Source organism: Gossypium hirsutum, chromosome A01, assembly GCF_007990345.1.
Source record: "Gossypium hirsutum isolate 1008001.06 chromosome A01, Gossypium_hirsutum_v2.1, whole genome shotgun sequence".
Taxonomy (NCBI): Eukaryota; Viridiplantae; Streptophyta; class Magnoliopsida; order Malvales; family Malvaceae; genus Gossypium; species Gossypium hirsutum.
The window spans coordinates 10,003,343-10,023,404 of NC_053424.1; the positions used below are offsets into that span (position 1 = coordinate 10,003,343).

General features: G+C 32.4%; 1 non-coding gene across 1 annotated transcript; it reads right to left on the reverse strand.

The window, feature by feature from the left end:
- Positions 1 to 19,536: 19,536 nt before the first annotated feature.
- Positions 19,537 to 19,642, reverse strand: LOC121206913 (small nucleolar RNA R71). Its single transcript, XR_005902090.1, has one exon. It is a non-coding gene; the product is annotated as a small nucleolar RNA R71 (small nucleolar RNA).
- Between the last annotated feature and the right edge of the window lie 420 nt (positions 19,643 to 20,062).

Consider the following 20,062-nt stretch of genomic DNA (forward strand, 5'->3'; position numbering starts at 1 on the left):
GGCCGATCGATACCAACCTGAAAGACCATTGGATCAAAATCACTAATCTGAGTGATTATATTTAGGGTAAGTGTTAATGGTAATCAATAATCAACTTATCGTATCTACCTTAAAAGTGGTAGTCTTAACGTAGGATCACCCTTGTTGATTGAATAGGTAATCTAATTGTTAGATCCAAGTGTGGGCGTTCTTAGAGAGTGGTTGTACATTGGATCTACGACCAGGTGTGGATTTTAACATTAAACAAAAATAAATCTATGTTTCATATTTGATTAAAATCATTATTATTTAAATTATGTTTGATGAGGATACTTTAATTATCCATTAAGAGGGATAAAACCCATCAAAATGAACTATGTCAAGTAAGTGATTCCAAATCGTATATGTTGTGAAAAGCATATTGTGTGATCTTGATTATTATTATTGACATGAAATGTATGAAAATCTCATTCTCATATTATGTGATATTATGGCATATGTGTTTTCGCATGATTTATAAAATGTGAAATCTTGATATAAAATGTATATATGTGATTTACATGTTAAGCATGTGTAACAGTCTGTTTTCAATAAAATTAGAATAGTAGTTTTGGGACCACAAATCTAATGAGTAAATTATTATTTTAATGTCTATGGGATTTTGTTAAGGTCGTATTAAAATTTTGTTAAGAAAATTTGATGTTGCATGATTAATTAAGTAAAAAGGACTAAACGTAAAAAGTATAAAAGTGGGGTTCTATTAGTTAAAAGGGTCAAATGGCTATGAAACCTTAAAATAAAGGACTTGATTGGTAATTAGTCCAATGGAGGTGATAGTGGATGTTTATGAACATGGTTTTGATGAAATTATTAAAGTTTTTAAAGGTTAAAATGGTAATTAGGTAAATTAAGCTTAAACTAAATAAAAAAAAATGTTTCATCTTCCCCATTCAACACCCTAAACTGATTTTAGCCATTAAAGGAGGAGGATAATTTTTCCAAGCTTATTTCTTCCTGCATAGTATGCATTCAAGCTCTGTTTTTAATGATTTTTACATTTTTGAGTTCGTTTTAGCTTAATCTAACTAGCCCAAGGATCAATTTGTAAAATTTTTAAAGGTTGAGGGTTATGAAATGAATGTTCTTGAATGTTTTTTGATATTAAATTTTAGATTATATATCTTGGTTGAAAAATAAACAAGTTTTATAAAGTGATTCTCGATGAATTTTGAAATTTGGGACTAACTTGTTAAAAGTATAAATTCTAGGGTTTTATTTTGAAATGATGGTAAATATGAGTTGTTTCAAAATCCCTTTCATGTTTGATTAACATGGTTTTTGATTAAAATGATTAGATTTCAATTTAGGAGCTTAAGGACTAAATTGTAAAAGGTTAAAATGTTAGGGGTAAAATGGTAATTTTTCATAAGTATGAAATGTGGATTAAATTGAATACTATAAGTATTAAATGGATTGAAATTTTTTATCTAGGACAAGATAAACCATGTACGGACCTAGATCGAGGCAAAACAAAAGCTTCAAATTAGCTCTATTTAACTTCTACGCCTCTAGTCATCGAGGTAAGTTCGTATAAATGGTTATCGTATTAATGCTATTTAAATCGTATGTTATTATGTTATTTATAATGTGAATTTATCGATATATTAATAAATCAATTCTATGACGATTAGCGAGTCTCGGTTGAACCTTAGGAACTCGTAGTATACAAATGACATGTTATTAGGGATTTCATGTTTTGAGTGTCGGTCTTGAATGTCCTACCGATGGCTGAGGTCCTACATTTTTTGTGGATACTCCACAGCTCATGTGAGCAGTATCCTATAGCTTACATTATAACCCATAGCTCGTGTGAGCAGACCCATTTCACAGCTCGTGTGAGCAATAATGTAAATGAAAGGTTACCATTATATGTAAAGGCACACTTCGTGTGAGCTTTCTCAAGTATCCAATGAAACTCTAGATAGTTCAACGGGCAAGAAAAGGGATTGAAATGGTAAGTATTCAATTGGAATCAAACACGATCTTATGGAAAGAATGTATGAACTAATTGATGTATTCCATATGGAAAATGACTTATATTATGGTTGGTTCATTTGATTTTAGTCCAAGTGTGCTAACTTGTGTATTGATGGTGATGTATAGGCTTATGTCAAGCTTATGATTTGGGTTATAATATCTTTATGCTTTATATTACGCAATTGAAATGGTAAGTTATGTTTTAATTTATACGAGCTTACTAAGATTAATTGCTTACGTAGCTTCTTTCCTATATTTTATAGATTATCGGAAGCTCGATTTGGTTGGAAGCTCGTTAGAGATCTATCACACTATCCATCAAATATATTAGTAGTTTTTGAATATTTTGGCCAAGGTTTATAATGGCATGTATAGGGTGAATTGTAATGGTATTTTGTTGAATTTTAGTTAGTGATTTGGCATGTAGAAGTTGTAGAAGTTGTAGAAGTTAACTTTGTTGGTACCATTTGATATCTTGCTAGATAGTGTCATTTTGATTATCTTATGATGCATGTTTTGAATGACTCCTATGGTATGTTTTGAATTGGTATGATTATGGTCAAGTTATGTCATGTTTTGGAAAGTATTGATCTACTAATTGATGATTGAAATGTGCTAAAATTGACATGTTTAGGTAAGTGTTATTGAATGCATTTGAGGTGCCTTTGAATGGCATATTGGTTAGTTGAGTTAGGTTCTTGGAATGGCATATACATATGTATGTTTATGTAGGGTTTTGGTGCCTTGAAAGTTTGCACAAATGATCCAAATGTTTATGCATGAAATGATGTTGCAAATGACTTGATTTTAGGTAAATTTGGGTCCACGTGACTTGAGACACGAGCGTGTGACTCAGTCGTGTGAGACACACGGCCTAGCGACAAGGTCGTGTGTTATCTAGTGAGTTCCTTAGATTACAAGTTAGTGAGTTACACGGCCTAACACACGGTCTGGCACACGGGTGTGTAAGGTAACTCAGAGTTACACGGCCTAGCATACGAGCATGTGACACGGCCGTGTGACCCTACTCAGAGAGTTACACGGGTGAGAACACAGGCTAGGACACAGTCGTGTGTCTCTAGTTCGAAAGTTATACGGCCTGAGACACGGGCGTGTGTTTCAGCCGTGTGAGCCACACGGCCGTGTGACCCCTATTCCCAAATTTTTTAACAACTTTTTCTTAGACTTTCCAAATGATTTGAGATTGGTCTTGAATCATTTTTAAGGTATTTTTAGAGCCTCGAGGGCTCAATTTAGGGGCGGTATGTATATATATGAGCTGTTAAAGATTTGTTTATGTTATTGGATGAAGTTAAGTTTGAATGTTTTTGAATGTACAGTACAGGTTTAGGGTGTTATAGCATGCCTCTAAGTGAAAAGTGATATAATGAGCATGTCTCACATGCCAAAGTGAAAAATGATTTTTAAGTGAAAAAGTGACTTTGTGGCCATATCACATGCATGAGATGGGATGCGTGAAAGGTGGAAGAATGTGGCAATTTATTTGCAAAACTGGTGGCTTTGTCCATAAATATTATTATGTGGCAGTATATCTGCAAAAGTGGTTGCTTGTCCATAATTTGATTATGTGACAGTTTATCTGTATTACCATGACACTGTTCACAATTAAGTGTGTTATTAGATGGATGAGTTTTGGGCAACTTGATTGTGGTGTGTAGCAGAGATGGGTAGGGTCGTTTTCATAAAACTTGCATCGTTTTACGAAATATGCATTGACCTGATCATGCATAGTATAAATGTGAAATATTGACTTATATGAAATTGATATGATTATTATGATTGTATAATGTATATGTTCATACGTATGTGATTGTGTTTATGTTAATCTCACACTAGGCTTAAAAAGTTCACGCCATTAGTGTTATAATCTTTCAGGTATTACTCAGACATAGGACTTAGATTCAGCATTCGGTGGAGCCTCTTGGATGTTTTTACCTTATGAACATTTTTTTGAATTCTAAGAACTGTTTGGATTTTCGATTTTGGTCTTTTGACTTTGGACTTTGGACATTTCTTTTTATTTTGGGTTGTGGTTTCTTTTTATAAACTTTAGAATTGTCATACATGCATGCAAATTTTATGAGATTTCAAGTATTTTAAATTATGAAATTTATTTAAACTATTTACGATTTTACTTGGTTTTAAATAAAATTATAACTCGTAATTTTCTAAGTAGTTTTATGAAAGTCTGCTACGAAAGATTTTTACCCAAAAACATTTTCTATAAATAATTAAAGTGCAAATTCTTTATTTTCAAATAACTTAAAATGACATTATAATATAATGTTGCTCTTTCCTTTTAAATGATTATATTTTTAAGTATTTCTCAAAGAAACAAAATCAATAAATATTCAAATTCTTTTAGTTTTCAAAAACAACTCAAACTTAGTTATTTTCAATAAGTAAATAATTTCGAGCATTGTTAGTGTAACTTCTAAGATTCGACTATAATGTCTAGTTTGGATTTGGGGTGTTCAGAATTTGTGACTAAATCATGGTGTAACTAATAGGCGAAAAGTCATAACTACATTACAAATTATTTAAGCCCTAATTATATATGTCAAATCGACCCCCGTTAGCTTGAGATAACCAGAAACAAATTACATGTAAGATAATATGTAATGAATGAAAACTATAAAGTAAAAAAAAAAATAGATGGACTACATAATCCATGCTAGAAAACTTTAATGCCAATAATGGTAAACTTGAATAAATACTTGCTACTAGAAAAAGGAGTTCAACAAAAGACGACATTAGATATGTCGAGAAGAAGAAGAAAATATGATAAATAGTCCAATAGTGTTTCTTAAAGCTACTGAAAATGATGATCAAGGTGAATGCTTCAAGAAGCATTTTTTGATCCGTGCATAAAAAAAAGGTAATTGGAAACTAAAAAATTATAGGTTTTTTCAGCACTTTCTGACTAACAAATTTTGCAAAATTTGAGCTCTTTTTAGCATATTTTTGTAATTTTATTACAAAATATATAAATTGAAAGAATTAGATACAAATATATATTTTTAATTATTTTTATGCTTAACTTACAAAATTCTGTAATTTTTAGCAATTTTATACAACGAAAGAAAAAACTAGTTTCGGATACACCTTGAGAAGATCAAATTGCTAAAGCATTCTTTCAAGGTATTTGTCATAAAAGAGAGAGTTGATATTTAGAAAACCATGAATGCCCAAATTAGTATTCTTGGACCATCTAAAAAAATTCATTTGACCTAATAAAAATTGAGTTGATGGAATTTACAGTCTATTGCAGGCTCGAAGTGTCTAATTAAAGGGGAAAGAATTACATGCCCAAGAGTAGCCTAAAACCATCCAGACACTTTTCCAAATCAGCATCCAAAGCTGATTAAAAATAATTATAAAACAGTCCCTAATCTTCTCCATAAAGTCATTTCAACCCTTCACTTTTCAAGCCTTCCATTTTCAAGCACCTAATTATTTTTAGCAAAATCATTCAAACCCCTCATCCTACAATCAAGGTTGGCCATAAGAAGAGAAACTGAATTCCCTCCCATGCTATTTTTGGCTGTCCCATGCTATTATAAATAGCCAACCTCATTACCTTTCAAAAGGAAGCAATTCACTCACCTCTCATCCATTTCTCTCATTTGCTCTATCATTCTTTTCCTTTCCTATTTTCGACTGTTTCCCACTTGAAAAAGAGAGCTTTGCAAGCCCTTGGAGTTGTAGCATTCAACATCTTGGTGATCTTTGATCGACATAACAAAGTAGAAGGAAGAAAAGGGATGCACACTAGTTTAACTTCAGAGAAACACCAAACTTTTCTTCTAAACTTTTTTTCTTTATTCTTTTTAATTTGTTTTGAGATTATGAATATGTTTGCTAATTGTTTTGATGGTTTCAATTTAATTAAAATGACTTAAATTATGTTAGATTGGCTACATTCTATCCACTTAAACAATTAAAATTATGTTTTGATGTTATAGGCTTTGGTTAATTGTTCATTTAGATAAAAACATGTTTATATTATTCTTGCATTATAATTGTGAGAATAAAAATGAATTAATTATTTAATCAGATTGAAATTACAATTAATTGACACACTAACTAAATGATGCATGTTTAATCTTTTTAGGATAAATTAGATTAAATTAGTGACAGTAGTGACAGATATTATTGCCTTGCATAACCTAAAGTTTGACATGATTAAATTTGTTTTAGTATAGAAATATATTGTTACTTCACTATCTCTTATGTCTGCTTATGAAAATTATTTAATTAATTTAACATAGACATATGTTAGAAAGGTTTAATAATTTAGTAAGTAGGACTACATCGATTAACAAAGAACCAAGTTGCCATGGAATTATTCATAACATCATGAACATTGTTTTAATAATTCTAGGTTGAAGAATAATGTTAATCTAACACAATTATGTCATATTGATTAAACTCTTTAAAATATTGCATTTACTTTATGTTACAATTTAGTTTAATTTGTTGCTTAGTTTTAGTTTAGATAATAGCTCATTCCCTTTAAAATATTTTTCCATCACCAAATTGCTAAAGTCTTTATTTCACAAAAGTTTTTTCCTATATAGTTCCTCTGGAAACGATACTCGATTCGTATCACTTTATTACTTGCTACGACTGTGTACACTTGCACAATTTCATTATTCCAGTAATCGCTAATCATCAAGTTATTTTTTTCATTAGTATGGACCGCCTAGTCATATCAGACTTAAATGCTTTAAAATGTTGAGAAATAAAAGATGGAAGCAAGGCAGAACCAGTGCCCACTGCTCCTAACAATCAACAAAATTGTTGAGCTATAATATTTGTTGATATTTTGGACATGTGCAATCCCTTATATGATATCCAAACCTGTTATAAGAACATATCTCGAAGATTGGTTTGGATTGGATCAAACAAATAAACTTCTATAGTTTGAGGAGATTGGATTGGATCGGATCGGATCGGGTAACTTGGTAACATATCCTGGAGATTTAAAGACTTACCCTAATCATATTGAAGGTATTATTCACACTGATTATCTTGCTATTTTGATGGGAAGATTTATTATAATTGATCTTTATTATTTAGAACTTGTTTAGAACTTGTTTTCAAAGTGCATTTGTAAGTAATCAAGTCAGCCACTTGGTTTCTTATCCTATGTTTTCAAGGGAAACCTTAATGGAGAGTGATTTAGATCTTAGGTACAAAAGTGAGGTTGCTAACCTGGCGAATGTTAGTGCTTGTAGTAACTTTTTTATGAAGTGTTAAGATAGTGGATTATCTCTCTAGAACAAGGCCTCGCAGATGGAAGGAAACCAAATTTCGTAAACATATTGAGTGCACATTGATTTTTGTATTGCATTCTTCACTAGTGCCTGAAGCAATTAACACTGCTCGTAGCACTGCTCAGTTTCTGCTTCCAATTATTGATTTTGGAACTAACAACTATGACTATGATTTTTCACAGTTGGTTATGATAATTCTAAGGCAGAGTTTCATCTTAAATTTACTATAATTTTTTCTTACCTTACGTGAAGGAATTTATGTAAAAGTATTTTGGTTAAAAATTTCGATGAGGGGAATGCTAGTGCTACTAGTTGCCACTTACTTTGCAACTAGCATAATGCGACTTTCCTATTTTGTTAGCATGTTTTAACTCGGTTACTTTGAATATCTTCATGTTTCATTTTAACTATATTAAGTAGGAATTTTCAATATTATGATTGATGAGATTTAGTTAAGCAATGCCATTTCAAAGGACTCCTAGTATGATCTACTTACCTTATTTTAAAATATTTCGCAATTGAAGAAGCTAAAGTGAAGAAGATAACTTTTAATTTATGCCTTAATAAAGATTCTAATTGGGGCGCAATTTCAACACTTTAAGGCAATCATCCTAGCTCAAATGTACAAGTCTAACAACGCCTATATAGTGAAGACTTGTTACCGTTTTATATACAAGAGATAAAGAGCACTAATTTGTTGAAGAAATGAACTTCTATTGAATGCATATTATATTGGAAATAAATTGTTTTGATCTATTTGTGACTAAGCTTTCAAGGGGGAAAGACTTGGCAAGAGAGTGAATCTAGATAAATATATAGGAGTGAGGTTGTAACAAGATGAGTGAGTAAAACATATGATGGATTACTCTATTAGCAAAGCCTTGTAGATATAAGAAATAGTTCTGAGCTACGTAACCAATTTGCATGTTCAATGTGTTAGCTTTTTAGTTCTAATTGTATTTTTAGTTGCAACTCACAATGTAACACCTAAAAATTTTCTTTATGTCAAGAATTTCATAATTTATTGAAACTGGTAATCCAAGAATTTTAGAAAATTAAACTAATAGGTTTCTGGAAATAAGAATTGAGTCAATTTTATATCAATAATTAGTGGGTATCAATTAGTAATTAGTTAATAAATAATTAGAATTACATAGACTAGCTTGTGAGGACAAAAAAATTAATGACGCATATGCCTTAAGAGTGAGGAATAGGATTAGAAAAGGGTGAGGTCTATATAGGTAATTAACCCAAGGTTACCTAAGCAAATTATCCATAGCTGAAAAATAGGTAGAAGAAACGATTATCATTTCTTATTTTCACATTTTCATTTCCAAAATCGTGATAAAAATTCTCTAAACTTTTGCAAGCAATTTTCCTTGAATCTTGATTTTAATCTATCAGTTCCAGTAAGGTAAGCAATATTTTTAAATGATTTTCCTCATTTACCAACTAACTAAGCTTGGTTTCAACATTTTCTCGATAATATTTGTGTTTCACATTAATAGTAAATTGGAGGAGGCTTTTGGATTTTGATGATTCTTGATGGAATTGGTGAAGAGATTTAATATTTTTAAAATTTTAAAATCATCTTTTGACTATTGGGAATTATATTTTTACATGAATTAAACATTTTCTCTCTTTTACTCACATTCACACAAATTTTCTTCTAGAGAGAAAGGGCTTTGATTTTTTTTTATTTTAGAGTGGATTCTAAGTTTTTTAAATTTTAGAACATTATAAGAATGAACTTCTAATTTTTATAAGACTTAATTGAGTTCTTGAAGCTTCAATTCAGGTCCTAGTGACAAAAAAATTTTAAGACTTGTTGTTTTTGCTTGGATTAGAAGAAGTTTTAGGAGTTTTTGAGTTTTAAATTGTTAGTGAATAAATTTAATGTTAAATGAGTTTAAATTAGATTTATCTTAAATGGTTTAATAAGTGAAAATGTGCAACACTCCTAACCCGTATTCATCGTCGGAATAGGGTTACAAAGCATTACTGGACTTATTACTTAAACAAACATACATTTCACATACATTTTTCATTTCCAAATAAAATTCATTCACATTAGATCATATTGTCCCTAATACGAGCCTACGATGCCCAAATCATGCATTAGAAGTGGTTCAGGATTAAACCGATAACTCAGGAAATTTTTGGAAAACTTAGAAAATTTTTCAAAATACAGGGGATACACGTTCATGTGGCCTGGCCGTGTGTCTCACACGGCCAAAGACACGTTTGTGTCACAGGCCGTGTGGACATTCAAAATCGGATCATATGGTTGTGTCCTAGCCCGTGTCCGACCCCATGTAACTCTCTGACTTGGGTCACACGGCCAACCACACGCCCGTGTGACTAGCCCGTGTACCCTATGAAATGGCTTCACACACCCGTGTGCTAGGCCGTGTGCTAGGTCGTGTGCTAGTCCGTGCCAAAACTGTAGGGTATACTGATTTATGCCACATGGCCAAGTCACACGCTCATGTGCTGAGCCATGTAGGGCATATTGACTTGGTTTCTAAATAAGTACCAGGGGACACACGGCTGTGTCACTTGACCATGTTTCACACACGGCTACGACACATGCCCGCGCCTCTGCTCGTGTGGAAAAAATAGGTTATTTTCCGAGCCATCTTTCTCACCCAAACTTGCATTCACCTACACATACCAAATAACATATAACATACTAACCATAGGCATTCAAACTAAACTTAGCCACGCCTAATTCATGCCATTTCCATACCAACAACCATAATGCTTATAACATCATGTTTTTGCCAATTCAAAACATACCAATTTCACATCTAAAAGTCACTTAAATGGTCACTTTCAAACATGTATTATTTGTCTATTACTAGCATATAAATCCAATCTCAATATCAATCATTTTCTACCTTCAATACCAATTCTCAACAATGCATTCACATAGCATTTATAAACCACTCAACCAAAAGGCCATTTACTTATGTATATATATACATCACTAAGCATGCATAAATAAGCCAAATTACATGGCTATTCACATAACAAAACATTCATCATTTACAAGCCAAATTAGTTGGCTAAATCCATTACCAACATATAGACCATATCAACCACAACTCCTATACATGCCATATAACCCAAATACATAAGTTCAAAAGTACCAAAACAACAGTTGGATAGTGTGATGAGGTCTCCGACAACTTCCAATCTGAGCAAGCTTCGAAATCACTATAAAACATGGAAAAATAAACAAAGTAAGCTATAAAGCTTAGTAAGCTCATATGCTTAATAAGTAAAACTTACCATTCAACTACAATTCAAGTACTTAAACATCACATAATACAATTCAATTTAAATCCAAAACTTAACACATATTCAATCTAAAGGTTAGACATGAATTCCATCAATTTGTTCGATTCAATGATTGTATAGATCAAGTACATACCTGTACTAATTTGTATCAATTTCATACTCTTCCAATTCATCGATATACTCGTTGAACCATTTGGAATAATATCAGATACTCAGGAATCTTGCACTTTAAGTGTCAATACAAGGCCGAAGCCATCACAATCTCATATCTCATACAATACTCACTCATGAGCTATCAACGGGTTTGCTCACACAAGTTGACGGTCAAGACATAGCTACACGGTGCTACTCACACAAGCTAATGAGAACCTGCAACACATGCCCAAAAACTCAGCCACCGGTAGAACGTACAAACCAGCACCCAAACACAATAACCCCTAATGACATGTCACTTGTATCCTAATTTATTCCTAAGGTTCAACCGAGATTTCACCTTATCGAATTTTTGTTGAACACTTCCGTAATGTTGTATTCACAACTAATTCAATAATAAAGCATTTAAAATATAATTATATTAATGCTTATTAACATACGAACTTACCTTAGATTTAAACGAAGAGAAATCGAGCTATCAACCAACTATCTTGTTTTTCCCTCGATCTAATTCCAAACTTCGCTTTTCTTGATATGTACTATGGAGTGTTGGCCGAACCTTAGAAATTTTTTAATGGCTTCCTTGTTTCTAATTTTTGGTTGAAGAAATGAAGAAGAAAGATGATACTTTTCTTTTTCTTACCTTAATTTTAATTTATTTTGTTATTTACTAAATTAACCTTATCATCAACCATTAATATCACTTAATTCATGCACATAATTGTCCACTTATATTTCAAATGGTCTAATTACCACATAAGGACCTCCACTTTAAGGTTCTATAGATATTAGCACCTTTAGCTAATAGAACTCAACTTTTACACTTTACACGATTTAGTCCTTTTTATCAAATTGAGCATTCAAACGATAAAATTTCTTAATGAATATTTCCTAAAATCATACTATCATGCTGTAAACCTTAAAATAATAAAAAAATAAATATTTTAACCTCAGATTTGTGGTCCTGAAACCACTGTTCTAATTTGACTAAAAATAGGTTGTTACAAGATGGGTTCTCAATTTAACAAATTATATCATTTCAATATATTTGGGTGTTTTAATTGTTGATTAAGGTTATAGCAACTTGATTTATTATTCTTAGCATTAAATTTGAAGTTAAAGAAGTTGGTGAGAGTTCGAAGGCTAAAGGGAATGAGAAAGTATCTAAAGCATAGCTGGTTTCAATTTGTGCATTCTAATTTTCATTATAATTTATGTTCTCGTCTAAGTTAATCGTTTACAAGCTAAATGTATGATATGGATATTATATGACTAATTTACTGAGAAACTTTTATTTTCTATATTGATTTGAGTGTTTGGTGATTTATGATTATATTGATGCTTACGATTTTTTCTTGCAAGTTTAAATGATTTTATGATGTTGTTTAAATTGAAGATGTGTTTTGGTGGAATATTTTTTGTTATGATTACATGTTTTATTTTTTGAAGGCCCTAATAAATTAATTTTTGGATAGTTCACAGGTATACTTGGGCCATGTCATACAGTAGATAAAGCTCTCTCTTTATATTTTTGTATTATTTGTCACACCTGAAAAAGTCAAAGATTTAGTTGTAATAGTGACTTTGGATACTAAATTGAAAAGCTTAAAAATTTAGCAAGCTCTAATGCAAACAATAGGGATTTGCGGACTGGTTGTGGAAAGGTTGGATTTCAACCTTTAGTTTGGTTACACTTGAACTAAAGGTTTCTTAGTGGGAGATATGATGATTGTGGACATGTACACTTGGTTGTTGAATTGATATCGGTGAAGGAAGTACGGGAGTATTATATAAGGGAGAGATGTTGTTCTCTAGGCTATTCTTTCATTTATTTGATTTTCCTAAATCTTTTTTCTCTAGCCTGTTCTAGAAGAAAGAAAGGGTTAAAGAGCATTATGCATGGAGGAAGAGACAAAAGTGTGAGCCTAAGAAACTAAAAATTTTGTAAGCTAGTAAGCTTGCTAACTCTCTGTATTAATGGATTTAAGAAAAAGGAAAGAAAGTTAAAGATTTTAGTTATCCATTGATTCTATTCTGTTATGGGTAAGGCTGCAGATAACCATTTAGATGACCTCTATATGTAAAGGAATTATGGTTCTTATGATGATGAATTGTCTTTGTTAGAATTATGATATGGTTGTTATGTTTTATTGACTAATGAGGCTCGAGTAGAAAGGGAAAAGATAAGTAGATGGATTTTGCGTCAATTTCCAGGTGAGTTTTAGAACTCAGGTCTTAAATGGATATTTACTTTTTCAGTATCATGTGTTGGGTATGTTAACTTCTTTTTGCAAACAATAAATTATTCTACGGTTGAATGATGATATATCGTGATGCATGTCGTGTGTAAATATTTGTAAGTAACTACGTTGGATAAATGAAATGTTTGGAGTAATGTGTGTCGTGAATGAACAGTAGTATTGGTTGACTAATTATGTATGAAATGCATGCATATGAATGATATGTGAAGTCATGTAGATCTGTCAAAGTGTGATTGAGATGGGAGGTGGAGAAGGAGAATATGATATGTTATAAGTTTTACCTCTGATATGACATGTGAACCTAGATTGGCAAATGACCTCATCATTGCGAGGGAACACTAGGTGTTCAAATTAACAAGGAAATTTTGTGGAGGCTCAGGTGGACTATACAGAAAATGAATATTAATGATAATTGGCTTTGCGAAGGTTTGGCAGGACTGTACAGAGAAGGGTATGCACTAGTATATGAAATCCTTTAAGGGTGGTAAAAGACTCTACAGAATCGAAGGCTTTAAGCCGTATAAACGAATGCAAGTCCATGGCCATGGCATGATCTAGTAGAGGTCCGCAAGATAATTTACGTATATGAATTTGTGCATATGTCCAAGTCTATGTTTCCGCAAACATTGGATCTACTTTCATAAGTCCGCCAAGAATGTGCTCGTTTACTTGTAATCTATTTCTATGCACGAATCCAAAGGTACAAGTTATCTATTTATACAAGTCATATACAATATATGATAGTCAGCCAGATTTGTTTGCTTGATGGGTATGAGTTTATTCTCTTATTTAATTCGTAATGAGGGTCTTCTTTCATGAATCCGCTGATATGTATCACAAGTATGGAACAACATACTTGGGTCTGAAGCATGAATCCATAAGGATCATACTACAAATTTGAGTCTGTTAGGACAAGCTACCAATAGCAGTCCGTAGAAGGAACCAGTCGCCAAGATCTATCTTATTCAGTTATATGTATTTGTTGATGCAAGACATGTTATGGGAATTATCTACGGGTTTTCTTTATAAGCCCACAAGCAAGAATCCACACAGATTTCCTCTTAAGGAATTAGATGTACAGGAGTCTCCAAAGGCAATTAGTGAAGATAAAATTCGCAGGGATAACTCGCCAAGAGGTTAAACATTTATAAATTTGTATTCTAACATTAAATCTATGAAATCTCATCAGTGGAAGCTTTACATGTGTAAGGTTTTGTATAGTCAAATACAAAATCTTCTGTTGTCAAGCTGTCAGTAGTAGATCAAATGTAATCGACTAAGTGGAATTATACTTCAGAATGCACCAATAAATAAGTGATAATGTTATTGAAGATGATGTACCAAGTACAAATAAGCAAGTTAGTTTGATGTAAATACTACGCCAATAAGATTGGCGAACCATCTTAGTACAGACAAAGTCAGACTTGAAATCTAAATCATGAAGTACCAGCTTGTTAGCATTCTGTTGATGCAAGGTATGGATAAATCACTAAGTTTTTTTGACATTACATATGTGTTATTATGTATTTTAGGTAAACAGGGAAATTTGAAGTTTTGAGGAGGGGTCAAGCCAGAATCTGTCGTGTTCAGACTGACATGTTTCTTCGTAGTAATATGCATAAAACAGGGCAACCTAAAGGCAGGGCCTCAGGGTCAGAGTCGAATTTGTAATTAAGTAAATATGACAATATAGTAAAGCTACTTTTATGTAATTTCTATATCTTAAATTAAAGGTATATATATTTGAAATAAAGTCTTAAATTGGCGTAGTCTAGTAACTAACCGTTTTAATTAATATTTTATTAAGTGATTATGAATTGTGGATTGTATTAATGAATGTATTAATTTTATAACCGTGTTTTAGTAATAACTATATTGAGTATGAATGCCGGAATATATACTAAATAATGTGTTAGTTAAACTTTAGAATAGAAGCATAGCACCCTGTAGTCTGGATCAACCGATCAGGTTGGGTATGGGGCGTTACATTATGAGTTTTCTCAATGCACTTGGGAGATTCGTTTTGTAACTCTTTGTGCATTCTTATGAATGTGTCACACATGCCTAAAAGATTCGTCATTGTGTACCTATTTGATTTGTTTATGCATCATTTTTTTAGGACTAGTTGGATATTCGTGTATCCATTTACGATGTTAAATTTGGTTATTTCGAGCAATGTTTTAATAATAAGTATGTTAATGAAATATTTTTTATAGAGAAATGTATATGAAATTTGATGTTTTCCTTATGTAATGTAACCATGAATTTTAATGTGTCTTGATATAAATGTGGAATGTTATAATCTTGGTAGTTTAATTATGTCTTGTACTACTTGAAATGTTTCTTATTATTATGCTTTTTAAATTTCATGACATTTAATGTTGTTGCTTGTTGGTATATTTTTAATTTAGCTTGATATTTGGTATAATGGAAATTAGTTATACACCACTGAGCTTAGTGAAAAAGCTCGATCGTGGATTTATTTTATATGTGCAGGTTTAGAAGGTTTGTGAACATTCATTAAGGTCGAGCAATTCCACTTTTGGGAGTCTTAATGGGTCTTTTACGTCTCTTACCTTTATTTGAACTTTGTTTTAGCTTTTTTCCATGTACTTAGGCCTAGGATACTATAAGGTCTTTGGTTCATTGCCTTATGCTGATTTGAGATATATTGGTATAGTGACACTTTATTTGGTACATATGTTGCTTATGAGGTTTTTTTTATTTCAAATGTTAAGATCTTGATGGTTTTGCATCATGGTTTCATTCTTATAATTTACTTACATACTAAAATTCTGATTTAGCATGCTTTTAGTGAAGGATCTGTATGTTTTGGACTTGTTTTTACAAATCTAGCTTGCTAGTATACTTTTGGTAGCATGCCAATTTTATTTATGAAAGGTTTGAGGCATGTTTGCATGACTTTAAATAATGATTTTATGGATTTTCTAGACTTATGTCTTGAGAGAGTAAGAAAATGTCTCGAGACAAAAGGAAAAAAATTGGTTGATCATGCATTCCTAAGTGCATGTCTCGAGACATTCCATGCTTGTCTTGAGATGTCTTGAGACATGACATTGTATCTTGAGATGTCTTGAGACATGATCCATTTGTCTCGAGATATACAACTTCAAAGATAAAAGTCTCAAGATTCGTTTGGTACATATGGTGTTTATGAGGTCAGATAAAATGTATTGAGACTTGGCATTGCGTTTTGATCATTTAGCCCAAGATTCGTAACATGGCCTCATTTTTTATTTATTTTTACTTCAAAACATCATATGATGGCCTATTTAAGTTCAATTTTCATCTATAATGATATTTACACATCCAATGAATCGATTTTCATATTAAAATTTTATGAGAAATATTTGTATGATCATTCATTTGTGTTGATATGACAACGAATGTGGTGTTTTACATTCAATCTTTTTTTGAACCAGGTGTAGGGTGTTACACACAATACAATTGACCAACAACTCAAAGCTAACAAGTAACATATCCTTAGAACTATAAAACCATTCGGATTCTCAATCTTGATGTGCTTGCCTAACTTGGTTCCGACCTTCTCCACATTCGTCTTTGTAAATGGAAACAAATGCAATCCATGCATCTAGATCCAAAAATAAACAATAATGACTATCCTGCACACCATGATCTAAACATCATTTTCTTTGTAGATACTTACAATAACCCATCATTCGGAGCCTTCTCTATCACATTAGAATTGGAAAAACTAATAACCATCAAATTAACACCCATTCAATGAACTGTCGTTACCGCCCTAACTCGCCAAGTATTCTACAAATTATTCCATACTCTCATTTTGTTTGAAGGCTTCTCAGCTATTTTTCTCGTCAAAGTTAATTTCAAAACATGAGAAACCTTATCTATACTTTCATCTAGATCAATCTTAAACTCATTTCCCATTTCAAACCAGACCATAACATGCAATGGGTAAGAGTACTTATATAATATTCCCTTTTATTGTTAGGATTTAGTGCCCTAATGTAGTATTTTCGTTAATTTATACTTGAAAATTTTCAAAATGGTTGGTTTAAATAAAAAATATCATTATTGACCTATTGTAATTCAATGTACTAGATTAAACTAGCTTTCATACTTGAAGAGCTTGGATACGAGCAATTTTAGTATGTTTGAGTTATGTTTTCATAGTTTAGTTTAAATTTAATAAAAAGTGCATTTTAAGTCTTTTATTGACCTTAAGGGTTGAATGAGGCCTAAAGGTGAGCTAACGTACTTAGTAAGTGTGTAGGAGACCATTTTAAGGCATAGAACTCAAATCTGGTCGCTATGTTGCAACATTAGGAGTGTGATGTCGCAACATAGGGAGTAGAATATCAGGATTGCTATACTACCTTAGGTGTCGTGACATAGCCAATGGATGTCGCGGCGCACCCCTAAAGTTACCCCTGAACCATGCATATTGCCTTCAATGTCTTGACACAAGGACTAGGGTGTCGCAACATAAGTCCTATACGGGAAGCACTAAAGAGCCAGGGGCATTTTGGTCCACAGAATGGAAATTAAAACACGAAAACTTCAGCTGACCTAAGGTTAAGGATGACAACAACCCTAACTCTATAAATAGGCTATTAAAACACTTGTTTGAAGGACAACTTTTACATTCTAAGTTTTTCTTTGTAAGTTTAGTATTTAGTTTTTCCTTTCTTTTAGGCTTTAGGTTTATTTCAATTCTTTTCTATTTCATGTTCATCAGAGAACGTGAGTTGTATCTATGATCAAACTACTATGGATTTTGTGCTTCAATCGATATAATTCAGGATTCTTTTAACCTGTTCTCTGGATTCATTATTTATGCTTATATTTATTATTAAGATTATTATGCTCACAAGATCCACAAGGAACTAATCCTTTTATGGGGGATTAGTGAATGGAAGTGTGATTAATTGATTGCCATGTAGGGTTTTCTTAGTGGATCAGCTATTTGGAAGAGAAAGAAGTTAAACCCTAGGCTTGATGACCCTAAGAAGTCATTTAGGTGGGAATTAACCTAAAATTGGTATGACCTATCCGTGAGCACCTTCGCCCTAAACTGGTCTGGACTATGAGGTCAAGAGATAAGTAGTTTTTGTTGATTCGTTAGTTTAATGGAAGATTGAGAGATCTTACTAGGGTAGCAACTAGTTGATTGAGTAGAAACCCAAAATAGCAATTAGTTATGATTACCAAAGCGAGCTAATCACCCATACTTAGATTTGATTAAGTTAGAACTTATATATACGAAGCTCACTTTCTATTTGCATTTAGGTTAACATTAATTTAATACTCACCTCCTTTGGGTATGATCCTCGGAGTACTTACCTACTCCATTGTAACTACTAACCAATTTTTTTTAATAACTAGTAACCAATTTTTATGTCTTTGTGCACTGAGACTAAGGTAAAGTAGCGACGATAGAAGACTGGCAAAGAAGTGGAAACCAGTAAAAGGTATAGAAGTAACTATGGCGACAGTGGCAAAAAAAAGTGAAAAGCAGAAAAATGAAGAGAAGCAGAAGTGGTGGCAACGAAAAAGAAACAAAAAAGCAAGGAAAAATTTAGAGATTACGGATTGGAAGAGGAAAGGGAAATGGGAATATCGGGACTAGGTTTGCTGGGAAGTGGGGATTGGTAACAAGGATAAAATTTTAGGGCTAATAAAATCTGGTCAGTCAGGCCCAAGCTGAAAACTCCTTGCTTGAAGCCCGGCCCATTTTTAAAGCGGACCTCATTCCTAAACCCAAGCCCATTTTAGGGCCTATATTTTTCCCAAACATTCCCATATTTTGGGCGGTCCTTCGGGCCAGATCAGGTGGCTCAGGTCATGGGCCGGTCTAGTTTCAATAAATGACTTGTAGTAAGGGAACACCTATAGAGTTAGCTACAAATTCAGAGAAACTAATTCACCAAAATTGTCAACAGCAACAACAGATGAATAATCAATGACCTATATAGGCAATTTACCATTGCAAGACAATACATTGTTTGACGAGATTAACAATAATAACCCAGATCAAGATAATCCATTGTTTGATGAGATTAACAATAATAACCCAGATGGCTTACCACCGCCACCATAACTTCTTGTAAATATGCAGATGGTGTAAAACGAAAGAGCCCTAAGGGACTATACACTGAAAAATATGAAGATGGTTTAAGGAAGCATCACAAGGCCAGCCATCACAACTAACAAATTTGAAATAAAACCGGCCAGGATTCAGATGATCTAAAACAATTTGTAGTTTAGAGGCATAATGACGAAAAACCCAAATCAACATTTAAAATGGTTCCTTCAGCTTCGTGATACATTTAAATATAATGGGGTCATCTATGACACTATTCCTTTTCAGTTGTTCCCCTTCTTCTTAATTGATAATGCCTTTTCTTGGTTAGATTCACAGGCATCAGGATCTATCACGACATGGGATGAACTTGTAGGGAAATTTCCTCAAAAGGTTTTCTCTATTAGCAAGACGGTCCAACTGAGAAGAGATATCACAAAATTTAAACAGTTAGAAAGAGAGAGCTTTCACGAAGCTTGGGAGCATTTTAAAACGGTAATACAGAGATGCGCACATAATAGGTTACCTAAGTGGCTGAGACAACAAATGTTCTACAACAAATTGGATGTGCACACACGTTCAAGACTAGTTGGAGCCACATAAGAAACTTTAATGAGCAAAACATACAAAGATGCGTATGAACTGATAGAAAACATAGTGATGAGCTCCTGTTAGTGGCCAATTGAACGCTATACATAACTCAATTTGATAGATCAATATCCAATTTTAATGAATTTCAAATATCCCTTTTTTGTGTGTTCATACAAGCTTAATTTTCTAAAAATTAAAAATTCGTGAGATTAGATAAAATTGAGGTTTATATTTGTAATAATAGGTTAAATAAGATGTTTAGAAATTTAATTAAGGTTTAGTTACAATACTCGAGTGAGGAAACCTTATATTTCGACAAAATAATTTGATTCCTAACTCATTTGATCTAATTA